We start from the raw sequence: 7,046 nt of genomic DNA, 5'->3' as shown, positions 1-7,046 counted from the left end.
TTTTTTGCCCCCCCTAATAACAAATATTTATTTTATTTTAAATTGGGAATGGATCATTTCAACATGTCAGCAGTTCATGATACTTCTATAATAACTTTCTAGAAACTCAACACCTCTCCAGATTCTCTGTTATGGAAGACTGATGATTCAGAGCTGTGTCTGTGCCTCGTATGGGCCAAATACTCTGGATAACTGGAGGTGAACAGAGTCCTGGTTTGGCTTATTTCACACGTACTCCACTGACTGTGCATCTTCATGTTATGAAAAGGGTATAACACCATTTCCTTCTTCACACCAAACATGACACTCATGTTAAAACATAAACTCAATGAAGTAATCTTTGACCATCCCATTTCCCACCTTGAGTTTTTATCAGCTCACTTCCAGGTGCCTTGGTGTTAAAACTACTCAGTCTTCTCCTTCTTGCCAGATACTAAAATTCAGAGTAATATTCTGTTATTTGAAAAATTAGAGTTATAAACTTTTGGGGAAAAATAAAATATGCCAGCATCTGCTTCTGAACTCTCTGGTTTGGACTGGAAATCTTCAAATATTACCTTTTAGGCTCTTCCTTGTTGGTCATCTCACTGAGTGCTTCAAAAAAGATTATTTGAAAACTGAAGAATAGACATGATCAGGGAGGATTTTTCAGGACAAATAAGTGAGTAGAAGCTTTCAACATGAATCCTCTTTTCCATGCTTCAGCTTTTCTCTGAAAAAGTGGTTATCTTTCTCCCCACCCCAATCTCACACTATTTCTGTTCTCATTTCCCAAACACTAGACCTAAGAAGCTAACAATTTCCCTGCAGATTACAAGGATGAGTTCCAGGGAAGCTCTATTGATTTACATTTTGTGCAGACCTGGTCACAGTATTTCTCTTCAATCAACATTAATAGTGCATTTTCAAAAATGGGGAAAGTTTGCTCTTTATTATTGTCCCCAGAATGAGTACCAGTAAGTCACCAAGCAAGTGGCCAGGTGAAACCTCATCATTCTCAAGCACTTATTACATTGATTTTCAGTCTGCTAATGGCAAATCATCCAGCAGTCAAGGAATTAATAATACATCTAAAGAATGTGATAATCTGAAAAGTACTCTCTGGAGACTCATACTGCTCTAAGAATGACAGATCATTTCGGAAGCCAAGATAGAAATTTATCAATTAATTTGTATGAACTTTTTCATTAGCAAGAAACTGATTTTATAATGTTGTATTTTCTCCAAATCCTGTATATTCTCCACATCACTTACTGCTGAAGGTGGCTTAGTTATTGACAATATAGTATCATCAGTACTCAAATTTACAGTCAATTTGAGTCATTAAACTGATCCTTGATGACCTTTTCAGGGCAAAAGTGGTATAAAGTGTGTGAGGAAACACTGCTGTGAAATTTCAGTAAAACCAGATACCATATGTCTCTGAAGAATAACTCTCAAAGTTCTAACACTCAAAACCCATATTTATAAATGTCAATATAGCAACAAAAAACAGAAAACTGTTTAGAGTTAAACTGAATAGGTAGGTTTAACAGCTTACTTTTTTGTTTCTGGTGGAGCTCTTGACTTGATGGTCTTGGTCCTTCAGGGCAACCATAGAGAGTGGAAATGTTCCCAGAAACTATGATGTTTGTTACAGAAACCACTGTAACTGTTACAGTGGCATGAGATACCATTCATTAGCCAAACATAGAAAAATAAACTTTGCATTTAGGCAGATGCAGGGTAGCTCATAGAAGCAGAGTCTGTTTTTCCATTCACTATCCATTCCTTTCCAGATTGTATTGTAAATTCACCAGTTGTACTTGTGAGAGCCTGATCCAACCTTGGAGTCAACAGCAGGTGATTAGTGAGCTGGGTCAGAGCTGTAGCATGCCACAAGGGGACAACCAAATGCATGATTGCATTTACCTAGGAGTTAGAAGACTCAAAACTCTAATAAATATGAATATGATTTTAACACCTTTCACAATAAAAAAAGCCCCAGAAGCCATGTAATCAAATCTAGATGCTTGTTGTAAGAAATAGATCTCAAATGTAAATCCCCCTGGTCTATTCAAGTGAGATTATGCTGCCTTTGATCCTTATTAACCCAGGTATTGAATTTCTGTCCCATCTGAACCTCAAAAAGTCATTCAATTCTTCATATTTCTACTTGCTGACAATAAGGCTGGCTGGATTGTGTTAGATCTTTAAATGATGGTTTATTCTGAATGCTCTTTTTTGTTGCTCATGGGATAGTACAGAGTTAATAAAAATGATTGTGCTGTTGACACAAGTGGTGTATTGAATCCTAGAAAGCAGATGCTGCAAATTAAGTGGAGTTAATGAGTAGAATAATTCATATAATACTAGGTGGGAATTGTTACTAATTGCTTTCTCTAAACAACATCAGAATTTCAAAATATACAGTACAGATTTGGAATGGAAAAGCATTCAAAAGAGAAGAGAAAGCTTGCTGTTCATAATTGTGATTTGGTATTATTATTCATAAATATTATTTAAAACACGCAGAGGAGGATTTTGATTGCAAAAAGCAAAGTGTTGCTTTGGTTGGTTTTTTTAGTTGGTTGGTTGTCTCATGGAACAGCCCCTTTTTAATCACAAGTGTGGTTGGGTTTCCTCCATATGGGCACTTACCAAGCTGCCATGCTTGAAGCTACATGCTGAGTCTCTATGTTTATATATTTCTTTAGATCTGTATATGTCCTCTTCCATATACCTTTGTCTGGCCTCGAAAATCACTGTGCACATTGATGCTTTACCCTCTGAGACCGCATCCTTCAGCTGCTTTCAACCCCAGTCTATGCTGGACATTGCAATCCCTCAGTATGGAGTGAAGGGTGGGATTATTATTATTAAGCCACTGGGGAAAACCACTTATTTTCCTATGGAATTCATAGGTGTTGCAAGACAACTCTAAATACATCTATAACTTCTTCATAAAGTCTTCATAAATGCAAAACATTGCTTATGGAGCTGTCATTTTGGCTTATTTTTTTTCAACATTTGCTCTTCATCAGTCCTTCAACTCTTTCCTTACCTATGTCCTGATCAGGAAAATAGAGCTTCCTAAATTGCCCCCACCTCTTAGAATAGTATTAAGCTAAAAGAGTAGGCATTTGAAGAGGAGTGCAATCCTTCTTTGAAGTATTTTGCTAACAACCCCCACACTTTCAAAAGTGTGGATGCACCTTGACAGCACAAGTGCCATCTCCAGATGCGATGCTGGTGCTCTGGCTGTGCTCTGATGACCTTCACAGATCAAGGTTGGACCTTCATCTGGGAGCCTGGCTCATGGGGAGAGGTAAGTGCTTGAAAAGTCTCTGAAGATCAGTTTAGTAGAGAGTGAAGCAAAGTAGCTTGAGCAGAAAACTGTGGGATATTGTTTAATCCAGTCTGTTCAACCACCAGACACAGGAGGGGAAAACGGATTTAACCTCTCTGATCCTGGCACTTTAGCAGATGATTAAAGGCACTCATAGAACTGAACAGGCAGATTAAATATGTAAACATGTATCTATAAAGTACCTTTATGTTCACTGCCTAAACTTCTGCCTCTAAACTCAAGCATTTTCAGACCCGTGGCAAATGTATACTTATTTTTAAAGGTTATCTAGTGAAAACCATTGTTCTGAAACCACTTGTACCCAGTTTCAAGTTAACTCATCTCTGTTCCAGTATTTCTCAAAAAGGTCAACCACCTATCACAGTATGATGAAAGAGGCAAGTACATCTGTCTGTATAACTCCAGCACTGACTGCTGAAATCCACACTTTGGGAAAGTGTCCCATATTCACTGAAAATAATGAGCTGAAGTTAGAGGGAAAAAACACAACGATACATGGGTAAAAGATAGGAAAGTAGTTGGTGACAGAAACTGACAATATGTGACAGGCTTAAAATATCCAATGAAAAATTGCATTTCTTCACCAGCATAGCCAGTAACTTAATTTACATTCATTTTTATCAGTGTGTTTTACCCACACAGAGCTCAACCTCCTAATAAAAGGGACACTCAGATACTCCTAACAGTCTTCTGGTGTCAGCAGATTAAATTTGGATTAAAGATTACCAAGATTCTCTACAGTCATACCAACATGTGTAAGTAGATATAGTTTTAGTAGACGCAGTTTTATTGGCTTCAGCATTCCCAAGCTGATTTGAAGATACTGAGATCTGTCTTTGACAGGTTAATGTCGTTGTAGTTATGAAAATGGACTAGAAAACCTGAGATATGGAGTAATCAAAATTATGATAATTAAACAGATAAAAACTGAATAGCTGGAGAGTGTGACATTGATAGCCAAGGAGAAACCAGTCAGTTCCCACTGTGTTTTATGATTATCAGAGCTCTGCATGGGAGCAGATGACTGATGACTGATGGCTGGTATTATCAAGGAGAGCGGAATATGTCCTGTTTCAACCTTTTATTTGTTTAACCTTTACTGTGTGAACGAGATTGTGCAGCTGAATTTCTTATTGCTTGGAAGGGATTCTATTTTTTTTCTTTTATATCAGGGATGATCAAAGTTTAGCAAAGTCCTCATATAAGTAGCTGTTAATATGGATCTGTAATTATAAAAGGAGCGTATCCATCTTCAAGTTTTATTTCTTTTCCTTTCTGCAGGGTTCCCTATTTTTCTGCAACACTAGAAGGAAAAGAGATTTAGAAAAAATTACCTGTTCTAAAGATGTGGAAAAGGCAGACAAATAGAAAACACTGGTATTCAGATTTATTTGTTTGGGGTTTGGATCTATCTAAAAATTAAATAGCAGAGTTATGTATTTCAAAGGAAATTAACTTTTTAACTCCTAAGTGCATAACTATAGCAAGTAAATAGGGCACACATCAGTTCAGTATTATTATATTCAGGACAGATACAAGCATCTTATCTCAGGATGAGATATTCACACACCTGAAGTTAGTCATAAAATTCCTTTGACCTAGAGTTTTTTTCCAGTATAAAGGTGCTGGACAATCAGAAAATAATTGCACAGACAAGTACACTTGACAGCTATTAGGCCATTTATTTAGTAATGCCTGGATTAAAATGGAGTAAGGTCACCTGCATTGGTCACAGTTTTGCTGTGCCCAAGTATGTGTAAGCACTAGTCATGGCCAGTAAAGAGCACCAAGGCCACTGTCTTCAGCATCTGGTGTTACTGAGGTCTTCAGCAATCAGACTCCATCTAAGTTTAGCTACTAGACATCAAAGAATTTCTCATCAAATCCACTTCTTGCTATTAAATAAAAAATAACTTCTCATCAAGATAACTTCATACCTGAGAATAGAGCATAAGGACCTCTAGGTTTGTAAGGTAAATCTCAAAACAGCCTGAAACGTTATTTCAAGGTAGAAAGAACTGACCTGCCAGGACTAAGATAGTAGTTACCACCTTCAATGTGATTATCAGAGTGATTTAAATTTGGTTAGTTAGTTCCTTGTTTGCCTGTGCATGCCAACAACCCCCAGAGAGATGACTGGTTAGCCTTGGTGGGACTCCAGAGAGAAGCCACCTAAGAAACTCCATCCGTTCATAACACAAAAAGTCACGTATGGCCCTGATCTATTGTGGTGATAACAAAATCTACATATGCCAATGAACAAGCCAAACTAAACTGCTAATAAATTGTCTGCTGTCATTACTTCATATTCCAAAACTATTTCACATTGCTACCTGCACAAAGACATCACTAGTCCCTTCTTTGTTGCCAAAAAACACCCTTCTTGACAACTTTGCTGTTACATTTGCTATATAAAAAATATATGTTATACAGAATGTTGTAAGGGTGGCAAATAGAGTGCATTAAGTAAAATATAATTCCAAATGCTAATGTAACGATTGAATTATTTGTTTACCTCTATTATTTAATTTTAATGATGCTGACTGGGAGCTGGAGTTCCATAATTTCAGTTGTAGAAAATGATGTATGCACTCTTCTATTTTCTTTGAGTCCTTGCTGCCAAATAAATTGCTGTCATTTAACAGTATCTGCAGAACAAGCATGGGCTGAAATAGTCAGAGAAATTTAAGAATGTGACTGTTTATTATGCAAGGGTTCATGATTCTATTATTCATTCTGCAATCTTTTGCCTCTTGTGTCTTTACAAGTTTTATTGATAAGAAAAAGGAGATTTAGTACAGATGGCATGTGGTATTTTTACAGTAAGTTTTCTACTTGCACTTCATTTTTCCTCAGTTTTGAATGATACTCTGATGAATGTCTGTTCCAAGAATCATATCAAAAAGGCAAAAACTGTAATAGCAATTAAAATGTTTCAAACAGAACTGTATTTGGAAACATACGCCGCAGTCTTTCTACCAAGCATAGTAAGAGATGTTTATTTAGCCACAGGTTTTTGACTGGCTAAAATCATACAGCTGGCCCTTCATTTGATATAATTAAGGTCAAAACATTCCAGCTAATGGAGCTAAGTTGATTTTCACCAGCTGATAGCTTGACTAGTGTTTATTTAGTCCATTCTTTCCTAGATCTGATCTGCAGCTTTCCTGAACCTCAATCCCATCTTGCTGTACAATTTTGTTACTTAAAAGCCAATAATAACAAACAAATTCTGCTCCCATAGAGTTGTAAGGCCAGAAAAGCAGCAGCAGCTACGGTGGCAAGATGAGCAGACCATGCAGAAGGATATGAAATCCCTTGTGTCATGGAAGACAGTACCACAAGGTGCGGATAAGCATAAAAGGCACTTATAGGCAGACCAAAAATCAAGAAAATAGATGCTTTATCAGTGGACTTGTGATCTAGGCACATGCCACTGACCAAACCTCTCCTCTCATACACATGATCCCACTAGCTGTATCCACAGAAAAAGCTTTGTTTCAGGTCTTCCCAGGTTAGAGAAGGGGTGCCGTGCCACAGTGCTGCAGCGGTCCTGATCCCATGCCATTTTCTTTAGGTTTAGTTCACGGATTAAAAAGGCAGCCTCAAAAAGCTAAAGAAGAAAACCACTCCTGGCATTAAACTCCAGAATCACAAAATATCTTTAAATATAAAGAACCCAAGCAGGAAAGCTAAG

The sequence above is a fragment of the Antrostomus carolinensis genome, unplaced genomic scaffold, assembly GCF_000700745.2.
Source record: "Antrostomus carolinensis isolate BGI_N321 unplaced genomic scaffold, ASM70074v2 scaffold5106, whole genome shotgun sequence".
In the NCBI taxonomy this organism is placed as follows: domain Eukaryota; kingdom Metazoa; phylum Chordata; class Aves; order Caprimulgiformes; family Caprimulgidae; genus Antrostomus; species Antrostomus carolinensis.
Note: the sequence above shows the minus strand (reverse complement) of the source record.